This window comes from Callithrix jacchus, chromosome 3 (genome assembly GCF_049354715.1).
Source record: "Callithrix jacchus isolate 240 chromosome 3, calJac240_pri, whole genome shotgun sequence".
NCBI classification, from domain to species: Eukaryota; Metazoa; Chordata; class Mammalia; order Primates; family Cebidae; genus Callithrix; species Callithrix jacchus.
In genome coordinates, this window is record NC_133504.1 from 94,832,069 (window position 1) to 94,844,955 (window position 12,887).

Sequence of the window (12,887 nt, forward strand, 5' to 3'; positions counted from 1 at the left end):
AAGAATTGGAAGAATGCAGAGTATGTTACTTAAATACAGTGGAATTAAATCAGAAACCAGTAATAGGAAAATATTAAAAAAATCCTGCAATGTATATAATTAAGCAAAAGTGTTACATTGGGGAAGAAAAAAGTACCTCTTATAATCAACAGACTATAGAATAAATAACCTCATCCCACTGAAAGAAGCATCTTAATTCTTGCTGTATCATGTTCACTATAACCGTGGGGGACAGGGATTTTCTTAGAGAAGTGATTAGAATGCATTCCAACGTGTTCCATAAGAAACAAATTTTTGCCTACGGTTGTCTTCTTAATCATAGCTGACTGAAATCCATAAGATCAAAAGATGTTTTGGACATTTTTAAATTGTATTTGTAATCAAGAGTAATTTATATCATATTCTAAGTTAAATTCATTTTTAATACTATCTTAGGACAAACTGCCAAGAATTAACTTATAGGGCTAGAGAAGTTCTCTAAAAATTACAATAAGTTAGATAAAACCTTAAATTGTTGTAATTAAAGTCACTCCTGAGATATTGCTGTCACCTTCCATTTCCACATAAAAACTGCTTCAATGCCTCTGCTCATGGTGTGAGGTCTTTCATTTAGATGGCATGAAAAAGAGATTTGACATCCTGGACTTTGTACTGCCCCTTTGCTTCTACATTTCTAATGCTACAGATTTCTTCTTCTCTAAAAACATAGCATCACAGAAATTTAATTTTGATTTGGGGCCTCTGACTTGAGTACCATTTTGGAATATTCAGATTTTCAGACTTAGGAAGAAGTAGACCTCATGTGTTATGAATTAGAGATTAATATTCTTTTGTTCAAATATATAGAAACTGATCCAGTTCTCTTGAATCCAAATATGACTTATTTTAGATTTTTATTCTATTAATCCTCAAGAATCCATAAAAATATGTCCTTTATGTTTTAAAGAAAAAAATCATTATGTGAACCATCAATGTTTGGTCCTGTGAACATGGGCACAATCACCCTGGAGGGAGAAAGGGTGCCCTTGAAGAAATAATCACAGTGAAGGTCTTCCAATTACACATACACAAATATAATAATTTACAAACCATCAAAATCAGGCTCTGTGAAGCCCTTTCTACACTGACCACTCATATAGATAAACTCTTTAACATACACATGGCTGGGTGTGGTGGCTCACACCTACAACTCCACCACTTTGACGGTCCAAGTGTTTGGAGACCAGCCTTGGCAACATAGGGAGACCCAATCTGTACAAAAAACTTAAAAAGTAAAATAAAATAAAAAATTAGCCAGGCGTGGTGGTGGGTGTCTGTAGTTCCAGCTCCTTGGGTGGCTGAGGTAGGAGAATAGCTTGAGACCTCTGGTCAAGGCTCCAGTGAGCCATTATTGCACCACTGCACCCTGGCCTGTGTGACAGAGTGACACCCCATCTCAAAACAAACAAAAACCAAATGACACACATACAGATGTGAGTGTATAAAGTGAGTGGGGGGAAATAGGTGAACTACACTCTCTCTTCTATGTCTGATAACATCAGATGTGAATACTTCTTTCTCTGTTTCTTTGTCAGTCACCCTGGCGACTTGGTATTAAGCAAAATATTTACTTTTAAATTGATAAGTAATAAATCAATGAGAATGTGATCTGTTTTATATTTTTTACTAACAACGTAGGAAAAACAGTATTTTGTTTAGTGAGGAATATCTGAAATGAACTGATCTTAGGGCCCAACTGACACAGCAGAGTTTGCTCTGGTGTGAAGCTCATTATTAGCACCTGGAAATAATGAATTCATTCAGTCAACACTCCATTGTCTATGTGAATATATATGAGTCACAGAATTGACATACACATAATCCAAAAGTTGTTAGTGAAATCTTTTAAATGACAGTGGAGGGAAGGGGTCCTAACTAAGAAAGGGCAGACAGGATACTTTTGCAGTGCTGGCAATGTTCTATTTCTTGGCCACCACCTAGGTTAAACATGTTCACCTTGAGATAAATCACTAAAGTTGCCGCCTTAATATTTGTCTACTTTTTTAGTTATCAGATTCTTCAACTTAAAAAGGCTGATGTAAAAAGAAATTTTTTTTCTATTTTTTTTTCTTTTTTGAGACAGGGTCTTGCTCAGTTGCCTAGACTGGATTGCAATGGCACAATTCCCCCTCACTGCAGCCTCAACCTCCCAGGCTCAAGTGACCCTCCACCTTGGCCTCCTGAGGAGCTGGGACCACAGGAATGTGCCACCATGCCCCGCTAATTTTTAAATTTTTTGTAGATACCAGGGTCTAGCTATTTTGCCTGGGCTGGTCTCAAACTCCTGGGTTTAAGCAATCCTCCCTTCTCGGCCTCTGGAAGTACTGGGATTCCAGGTGTGAGCCACTGTGCCCAGCAAGAAAACTTTAAAAACTGAAAGGACTGCATGATTTAAGATCCATGAATTTCTGGATTTCTGTCTTGTTCAGCACTGTATGCCTTGTCCTTAGAACTGTGTGTGGCACATAGAAAGGACTCAACATATATTCAAATGAATTACTTTTAAAGAAATAAAACCCTACTTATGTTAATCAGCTTGATTTAATCATTTCATAATACATATATATCAAAACATCATCTTGTACACTATAAATATATATAATTTCTGTCAACTGTACTATATTATAGTCTCATTAAAGCTGGAGGTAAAAAAAACAAAAAACAGGAAGAAAAAATAAAAAAATAAAATCCTACTATTCGAAGATGGAAGAGCTTCTATAAACAAGCAAAGCTTCCCCTACCCCACCCCTCCTTACCTCCAAACCTGCTTTTCAAAGCCTTACTTTTTAACACTCTTAACTTTTTGGTTTACCTGGTGGTTCTTTTTATCTCCAAGATATGCTTTTTTTCTTGATGTACGATGTTGTGTTCCTTCCATGACAGAGTAGGATTCAGCTGATACTACCACCACCTCCCCTTCTTCTCCCTCTGAATATAGTTTTAATCAGATCTTGAATCAATCTAACATTTAAATATTAAACTTTATATTCAATTTTTATCTCAAGTTTTCCATACATTTCTTTAGAGAAATGTGAATGTGAGAGACTGATTAATAATGAAAAAATGCAACCCCAGAAACATCTGAATTTGAGAAAGAAGCTATACTAGGACCAAAAATTGTAACTCACTATCCACAAAATGGGCAGTTCCTCATATTACCATACTGATAATCAAGAATTGGCTTGGTCCTTACATGCATTTTTCTTAAGTTGACCCATCTCAATATGGCAAGAAAATCTGAAATCTTCCAATTAACACATTTATATCAAAGAAACACATAGTTTTAGAGAGAGATATTCATTTGGTCTAACCTAATTTTTTTACAGAACAAAAAAAAAAAAGACTCAGAAGTTAATTAACTTGCTCAGAGCTACAGTTAGTTGGCAACACTGTTTCTTGATATCTTGTTCAGTTATTTGCTTACTCAGCAAACATACCAGGTGCTGTGCAAATAAAAAGTAAGATGAACTCCCTGATTTCAAGATGTTTCTTTTCTAAGATCCAGAAGAATTCAGGAGAACACAGAATGGGGGCACATAACTCTTTATGGAAAGGAGAGAGAGAAAACAGAAAGGCGAATGACAGGAATATGATGCTGGAACCAGGCCTAAGGGTTTAGTAGTTAGCAGGATGACTAGGAAAGAAAAGGCATACTCACACAGGGAGGGCATAAGCAAAGGTCTTCAAAGCTAGAAACTGTGAATAGGAAACTGAAAGTTGGTGTGGAGGATTTGAGATCAGGGGATGGTTGGGGAAAAGGGGAGGGAGAAAGGGGGTGAGGTGTGCAGGAAAAAGGTTGTGAAGACAACTGGGACTACTGCAGAGACATGATCAGATTTACACTTTAGAAAGATTACTATTATTCTAAATGACAGGCGGATTAGGAGCAGGAGATAATCCAAAAATAAAATCTAGAAATTAAGTTAGGAAGGGATGGATTCTGGAGACGAGGAGGAAGTTGACTTGATAGAACTTGGTGACTGACAGAAGAAGAAAGCTGAATGTATAAGATGGGCTTCTAGATTTCTGGCACAGAAAACCTACTGAATGCCTAATGGGCTAATAACTGCATTCCCTAATGTTCTGAGGATACCAATCTGTGGAGAGGGGTGGGGGTCAGAGATGATGAGAAATTTTATACTGGCATATTGATGAGGACATCTATGGAAAGATACTTAAGTGCCTCAACACTTTTCATTTTCTGTGGCTTGCCTTGAATGACTGGACTCCTACAGTTCAACAGATATTTAGTAAATATAGCACAATTACTCCAAAAGTCATCCATCTATTTCAACACAGGATTGAACTACCTCTCTAAGCAAATTGGACTGACTCCTATTTGGCTATTACAGGAGACTTTCTAAGAGAAATGGGATATTTCCCCACCCATCATAAAAAAGATTTGTAACTGCAGGATAAATTATTATGTAATGGTTTAAAATAGGAAATATTTTTAAAGTTTCTAAAGATTGCTTGTTAAATTTGGTTAAATTTCTTAAATGGAAACAGTAAATATATGGAGACATACCATAAAGATATTATGTCAAATTAATGCTATGATATGGTATGAGAGCAAGTATATGCATTTGACTATTGCTGGATACAGGGCTTTTGATTTTAATTTCCCAGGTACTCTTATTTACTTGATTACAACTGACTTCTAAAGTGTTTTTTCATAATGTGGTAAAAATGTCCATTCTTACCAGTTTATTAAAAATATGATAATCCATTATGAAATGCCTACCAAAAAGTTCTATCTAAGGGCAATCTCTCTTATTCCTTTCATCATGACCCCCATACAATTTATTCTTTTATTTATAATTCTCATTCACTTTCTAGATTATTTCTTTATCTTCACATTCAAGTCAATAACAAAGTTCAAGTCTTAATTTTATAGTGGACTCTTCCCCCTAAGTCTTTATGCTTTCATTATCCTTTGCTTTGACTAATCTTTCAAAACACTCCTAGGTTTAAAATCATGTACACATATACAAACAATACTTGACTTTTATACCTTATCATATATTAGCAGTGTAATAAATGAGTGAATTAAATAAATAGGGACGATAAATGGCTATATTTTTGGTTCATTTTAAACCATCTCCTCTGAAAAAGTAGTTCCCCAGGCTTTCTGATTGGTTTGAAATTAGCAGTATGAACACATTAAAATTGTTTTTCCTATTTCCTAGATTCTACATTGTTTTCAGTTTTGACTTCATGTAAATCAACTGCCAATTCAAGTACTTTCCTGACTATCCAACAAAGCAAAAAATTAAGTTAATTTTTATTCTTAACAATTCTTTATACTTCTAATTTTCTCTATATAAATGGCCACCCAGACTTCTTCCATCCTTCCACATTGTCATTTTAATTTTATAAATCATGAAGGTTCTTGCATTATATTTAGATGCTGTAAATTGCAATGTATTTTCCTCTGACCTTATTACCAAGTCTATACCATATTTAAAAGAAAAAGACACTTATCAATCAAATCTAACAGTCAAATACTAATAAATGGTTAAACCCTACAAAATAAGCCTATACTTAAGAAATGGTAGACAAAGAGGTTCTTCATATATCAATAAAACATGAGATAGGAATTTGTGTTAAAACATCCAAAAACAGTTATTTCCTCATTCCTAAAATTCTATGGAAGACATATTTTCTAAGACAAGTAATTTATTTTCGCTATTTAAATGAACTGCAGGCTTGGGTTCAGAACCAACAAATAGGTTGATTAGTGAGTCTGTCATCACTTTTACGTTTTCTTCTTTACATACTTGTTATATGGTAGAAGTGATGTCTGATATAAATGAGGGATAGGTGTGCCCTAACATTGAAATATGGTATAGTATTTTCAGATCAATTGATATGATAAATAAAAATAATAATTTTTTGAAATAACTGCTATTTTTAACAAATAAAATTCATAAAAACAAATTGCTTTTTAAAATGGGATGGTATAGAGGTATGCTCAACTTTATGCAGGTCTTGAATTTCTTTAGTTCAAGTCAGTGAAAAGTAAATCTACCTTTGAAACATTAGTGAGCCTCATTTATCAAAAAGGTTCATCTTGGCCAAGCTAGGTGGCTCACGGCTGTAATCCCGGCACTTTAGGAGGCAGAGGCTGGTAGATCACCTGAGGTCAGGAGTTTGAGACCAGCCTGGCCAACAGGGTAAAATCCCATCTCTACTGAAAAAAAACCAAAAATTAAAAAAAAAGGTTCATCTCAAAGAATAATCTATATTTTCCAATATGAAATTCATGAATTGTCCATATATTTCTACTAGTACAGTAAGGATTATGACAAAGCTACAGCCTTGTTTGCTTATGCTTCTCTTCATGCTCAGAAGCTGCAGGTTGAACTCATCATGTAATGGAACACAGAAAATTGTATCTTTTTCTGGAAGCCATCTCAAGTGGAAGTCACAGGTAGAGTGCTTGGATGATTGTATTATTTTAACAAACACTGCTGCTATTAATCTTCTGAGTACTTTTCTTTTTTTTTTTTTTTTGAAACAGAGTTTCACTCTTGTTACCCAGGCTGGAGTGCAATGGCGCGATCGCGGCTCACTGCAACCTCCGCCTCCTGGGTTCAGGCAATTCTCCTGGCTCAGCCTCCCGAGTAGCTGGGATTACAGGCACGCGCCACCATCCCCAGCTAATTTTCTGTATTTTTAGTAGAGACGGGGTTTCACCATGTTGACCAGGATGGTCTCGATCTGTTGACCTCGTGCTCCACCCGCCTCGGCCTCCCAAAGCGCTGGTATTAACAGGCTTGAGCCACCGTGCCCGGCCTCTCTGTACTTTTCAAGAATGACGGCTTTACATGGCAATTGTTATATATGTTAACATTTAATTTCTTCTTCAGTTAGCTGGCAACAACAAAAAATATATCTATCTATACATATATATCATATTTAATATATATCATTATCTTTAATATATGTTAGTTACAAATATGCCTATATACAATCTTTTTTGTTGTTGCCATATCTATATATATAACTAATACATATCAGTATATTTAATATACACATTAGTTACATATATAATTTAAAAATTAATTTAAATTATATTAAATTAATTTTTAAATTTGAATTTTTTTGTGAGTGATATGAGGGGAGATCGGGGTCGTCAGAACCAGAATTAAGTGGCAGCAAAGCAGACTGGGCTGAAGTGAGCAGCATTCAATAAAATGGTTGTTTTCCCACAAGGGCTGCATTAGGGCTTCAAGGGGGGGCACTGTAGGGACAAGGAGTACTGACATTTTTCCCTATTCTCATCTAGATGGTATATTTCATTTAAAAAATTGTGTCCACACAGAACAAATGGTTCAATTCAGAATTTCAAGGCCAACTTCTAAAAAATACTACAACTGAAAAATAATGAAAAAGCTCTGCCAGGATGAGGCCTCAGCTTCTACAGTGTTGCAAAAACCATTAAAGTATGAAAATGGAAAGTACAGTAAACCCTGCTCACTGCCTGCTTGTGCCTGAGGTTTGCCATCTAGTAATTCTTAACAGTCACACATTTACGGGTGATAGGTGTTTAATTCTAGAGGTCATAACACATTTTGTTTTAACTTTTTGGTTGATTAATTTACATAAGCGTTAACAATTGTTGGATTACCAAGCAGTGCTTGTAGCATTGCTTCTTTTTTTGAGGTATTAGTATTTGATATTACAGTTTCAATGGAGTGTAAAGAAATTCTAATTTCACCAAGAAGTTACATTTTTCAATTGGACAAACACCTTTTATCATTCCAGTTAATTTATTATCTTGCTCTGGTGCCTCTAAAACTTTGAAACTAAAAGGCATTTTTTTCCCCTGTTCATAAATGCCTCTTTCAGAATGAAACGTTCTCCTTTTGGAAGGCTCCAGGTACTTTTTAATAAATGATTTGTTCTAGTAAACTTCAAGAGCTTTTTAGGTAAGAGTTCCATAATAGCTAGGATGCAAGGACTGTTTTGGTCTCCTTTCTTTCCAGAAGACAAAGCAAAATAATATCATTATTGTTCCTTATAGAAGATGGCTGTCCATTTAAAAAAACAAAATGCAATAACTTCATGTCATTCATTAAACAGTTATTGATTGCTTACTATGTGCCAACAAGTACAACGTTGAGCATCGGATATTGCTTTTGTCAGTACAGATAAGATGTTATTTCTTTTTAGTTGAACTATAGAATATGATTCTCTCAGACAGCTTTTCCTTTCTTTTTATTTCATTGTTTATAATTTTGGCTAGTTTAAAGAATAAGCCATATAGAATACATAAATTCTTTTTTAAAGCTCAATCAGCCAAAATTTTTCACAGTTTAAACTAATAGGATCATAGTGAGTTCAAGTCTGTTGATACCTACTGAAAGCAAGGGTCAAAATAAAAGCTATTTTAAGGTTTCTGGATTAATGGTAAAAGAAATAAAAAAAATAAGGCAATCTGTAATGAATAATTAAACCAAATATATGAGTGTTCTAATTTCAAAAGCAGGCAATACATTAAAGCAGATGAAATCTGTATTACTGATAATTAAATCTGTGTTACTACAGAAAATATGAGAATAAAAATTATTTTTAATATAAAATACACTTTCTATTAGTAGTACTCTAAATTAAACAAATATTTTCATCCATAATCTATCTTTTGAGATTTCTATAATCTTTAACAATTCTTATCTTATGTGACTCTTATTTTGTACATAACTGTCAGGCTTTAAATTATTTGAGGTGAAGCAATGTAATTTGCACAACTTATTTTCTAAACTGTTGGCTGATCTTCAAGGACAGGTCAACAACCTCCGGAGATGTAAAAGACAGTATATTAATTTGCACCCAGGAACAACCTCCAATACAGCAGAGACCAAAGGTATGAAGGAATTTCATCATCATTAAAAGAATGCCACTACTTGTTTATCTTTTTTTCTTCTGAAAGTGAGGCACGGGATACTAATTAATGAAATATTACGAAGATAAATGGTTTGGTTATGTTACCAGAACTGTACCAAATTATGTGGTTTCAAATACTAATCTTTTTTGAGTAAAAAATTCACAGTTAAGGAACCAAATTGACTCACAAGACTATGCCAAAACATTCACACCTTTCTCTGTGAGGCTGAGTACCTCTAGTTCTTCAAGTCTCTGTCTCCAAAGTAGTGACAGAATTCAAAGAGATATCACATACTCCTGATGGTTTATTGCTCACCTCTAAGAACACTACAAGTGAGTTCAGTATTCATGGGAGGTGCAAAAGTGCAAATGAGAACTAATTCCCAAAAAGCAGAGTAAATGGCTACAGTATGGTCTACTGGTTACCAAGATGCAGTAATCAATTAATGCTGATTAGACACAAATGTAGATGTAGGAGCAGAACATCTTAATGTATCCTCTAGCACTAACTTCTATTTTTTCCTTCCCATCTTCTAATGTAACAATCTAACTACTGTAGACAATTCACATTGTAAACAGAAAACCAACAGACCAACCTAATAAAACAAACTTCCTACTAAAAGTAAAAACGTTAATGAGAAATTTTGCATAGCCATTGATTCATGTATTTCCATTCCTGTTAATGCGATTTCTGATCAATCTGTGGACCAGAAGAGCATAATCTGAGTATTTACTCTATTGGTTATACAACAGTACATTTCCAGATATGCTTCCTACTGCAGTCAATTCTATGCTCAGAATAGCACATCTACTAAGACTTGAAGATGAAAAAGATGACATTTTTGAGTACTTTATAAAAAATCTATATAGCAACTCAGACACAATTATGTTACTGTTTGAAAAATCAACTACTCGTCTTACTTCTCCCAAGTTCAAACCAACTGAAGGTTATGAAGCAACCACTTCCCCCAAAAGCCAGAACTTTCACCTCCTCTGAACAGAGAAATACCTCTCATAAATTAGGTAAAAATAAGGTCTTGCTGATGGAAGGATCATCCAAGATTCATGTAGCTGTCAATTCCCTATCTCTCCCACAATGTGCAATCCCTGAAAGTCAAGGTAGTAACTTACTCCATCAATTATCTGCAAGTCTAAAAGTGTGGTTAAAGCAACCTGCATAAATATTAGTTTCTCAAATTAGTTCAATTTGTTTCCAGGAACAGTAACAAGAGAAATGTAAGGAATATGATCACTAAATATAAAATTCTGCCAATTTCAGATTAATTTGCTTTAATCAACTCAACCATCACAGATCTTGTTTAAGAGGTAGAGTAAAAAGGAAGTGCAAAGATCAAAGCAATGCTTACAAAGGGGAAGGGGAAGGACTATTTTTGCAATGTATACCCCCATATTTACTACCTGGGTTTGAAAAACAGGGGCATTTACTCAGCACAAGTGAGTACCAATGCAGAACATAAGAAATTTCAAAAAAAAAAAAAAAGATAATAAGATTTTTAAATCACCAGCAACCCAGGATTATACTGTTTTCTTTAAAAAGTCTCTAAGAGTTTAAGTGGTTTTTTCACTGCAAGCAGCAGTATTAAGCATACATATAACGTGTTCCTTTGTGTTCAAGTTTGTCCAGCAGGCTGTAGCCCAGGAAGACATTTTATCTAAACAAGCAGGGGAGGCTATTTAGGAATTGCAGGTATATCAATATGGATGAATAATCTCAGATTTCATGTCTCCATTAATCGTATAAGCTCTTTTCGTTTTAGCAATTCAATTAAATCATGAATGTAAAATTCTACAAGGAACAGATCTTTTTACTTCCTGCTTTCCCAAGTTTATAAACTAAAAAAAGTACTCTGCTTCAAATTTAAATACATAATTCCCATAGTGCCTCAAACAGTAAAAGGATTCACCTCTAGAAAGCACAGTATTATAATTAGGAAAAAAAAACATACTTCAGTTTTAAGTTTCCCTTTTAAAGTTTTAACAAACAGGAATGCACTTTAAACTGCTTGATAATATTCAGTTGTCGGATTCTGCTAGAAAAAACGTATGGAACATCATGACCCCAACCTTTAGTATTTACTAAAGATCACCAGTGTGTAGAAGAATATTTTGATGCCAGAGCTAGTCAATGTTTTAGTAATACCATAAGCATTTTCTCAGATTATGAGCTTTATAACAAAATCTTTAGGTTAAATACAGTTAGTTCATAAACTGTAATGCTGAAAACCTCTACTTAACAGAGTACATGAAAATGTCTTGAATCTTGATAATTAAATCCTGTATCATTAAGTCCCATTTGAGTTTCAGGATAGACCAGTAAGCCAGGGCAAACATCCCCTGGTGTATATGTTTTTAAAGACCATAGGAAAACTTACATTTAGGTTAGGCATTGTTTTTACATTATTTTTTGTTTTGGAGGTCATGCACAATGCATGGTGACTCTGTCCAAGAGTTTTACATAATCAAGTCTAAAAAGTGCTCTAAGTATGCAAGTGACTATATCGTGTGTGTGGTGGGTTGGGGGGTGGGGGGCAGGGGGAGAGGGAGGGCGGGAGGGAGGGGGGAGGGAGAGAGAGAGACAGAGAGAGAGAGAGGAAGGGAGGGAGGGACAGCCTTCCTTTAGAAGTAGGAGAGGGATGAATAGACTCTCCTATTCAATTCTGGGGAGCTGGAGAGGGCTTTCCCAGCCAAAAGGACTGACAAGGACTTCTGCTTTCATTTCATGGAACGCCCTTAGGTGAAATCTGGTTCTGCACTGCACCAACCACCTTCCCTCTCTCCTCCGCGCCGCAGCGCACCTCAACCTTCTCACCATCCCCCAGCTGCGGCTGGGGGTGGGGATTTTAAAAGTTTGTAAGAGTTCCCCACCGGTTAGCGTTCCCGCCCCGCGGAGGGACGTGAATAGAAATGACCGCCCGGGGGCCACGGCCCTTCGGCCGAGTAGCCCCCTGCAAGGTCCGGATGCGCCGAGGACGTGAAGAGGAATGACCGCCCGGCGGCCGCGGCCCTTCGGCCGACTAGCCCCTGCGAGGTCCGGATGTGCCTTTCCCCGCTGTCTCCAATCCCTTGTGCCTCTCAGCTACTGTCAACCTTCTCCCACGGTCTAGCCCAGCGGTTAGCGCAGGAATAAGGAAGTCCGAGTGGGGCTGGAGGGGTGCGGAGGGCTGGGTGGTGGGACTCGGGCCACGCGTACCCTGCCGGGTCCCCACTCGCCCGAGTTTGGCTTACCCGGGTGGCGAGTCAGCGTTCGGCTTCCTGTCGCGGGTGGGCTCTCCCTCCCGGGCGGCGCGGGCCTAAGAGCTGGAGAAGGAAGAGGCGGCGGCCGGCCGGAGCCCGAGCGGGCCCGGGTGCGGGTCGGGGCGAGCGAGAGCGCAGCGGGGCCAGGCTGGGCCAGTCAGCGCCGCGCCATGTCCGCAGCGCGGGCGGAGGGAAGCGCAGGGCGCGCTGTGGCCGGGCGGCGGCGCGCCTTCCTGGCCGAGCGGCTGCGGCCTCGGCGGCGCTGGGCTCCGGGAGCCGGGCCGGCGGCGGCGTGCAGGCCGAGGGCGGCGGCGGCTGGCGGCCAGACCGACGGGAAGGGCAGGGGAAGCTGTCAGCGCGTCGCCGGGCCGCTCCGGTGGCGAAACCTCCTCTTCCTGCCCCGGCTCGCTGGTGCACTTCTCTCTCTTTCTCTGTCGCTCACTCTCTCACTTCCTGGCTGGAAATTCCCACTGACGTCGAGAGAGCATACAGACAGACTGACACACGCGCGCACGCAGCGGGGGCGGGAGGTGGGGTCGCTGGCGGGGGTGGGGGAAGCCCGCATTTATGGGGGCGCCCTGCGCCCCAGGCCCGGCCTGGCTTCTGGGCTCGGCTCCCGCCCCTCGGGGCCGCTTCGGGGCGCCGGGCGAGGGGCGCGCGTTAGGAGGCCAGGACGCCCCGGTACCCTGCAGGGCTCTGGCTTC

At 38.3% G+C, this 12,887-nt stretch overlaps 1 protein-coding gene and 1 long non-coding RNA gene across 5 annotated transcripts in view; one reads left to right on the plus strand and one right to left on the minus strand.

The window, feature by feature from the left end:
• Positions 1–12,631, minus strand: part of NFKB1 (nuclear factor kappa B subunit 1) — a 125,695-nt gene extending 113,064 nt beyond the window's left edge. For all 4 annotated transcript variants that reach the window (XM_078366769.1, XM_008992920.5, XM_078366768.1 and 1 more), the window contains exon 1: positions 12,175–12,631. The gene's annotated coding sequence lies outside the window, so the exon portion shown is untranslated. The remainder of the gene's footprint in view (positions 1–12,174) is intronic.
• LOC144581776 (uncharacterized) overlaps positions 11,785–12,887 on the plus strand; it is a 50,598-nt gene continuing 49,495 nt past the window's right edge. The window contains exon 1 of the long non-coding RNA XR_013533009.1: positions 11,785–11,977. This is a non-coding gene — a long non-coding RNA (uncharacterized LOC144581776). The remainder of the gene's footprint in view (positions 11,978–12,887) is intronic.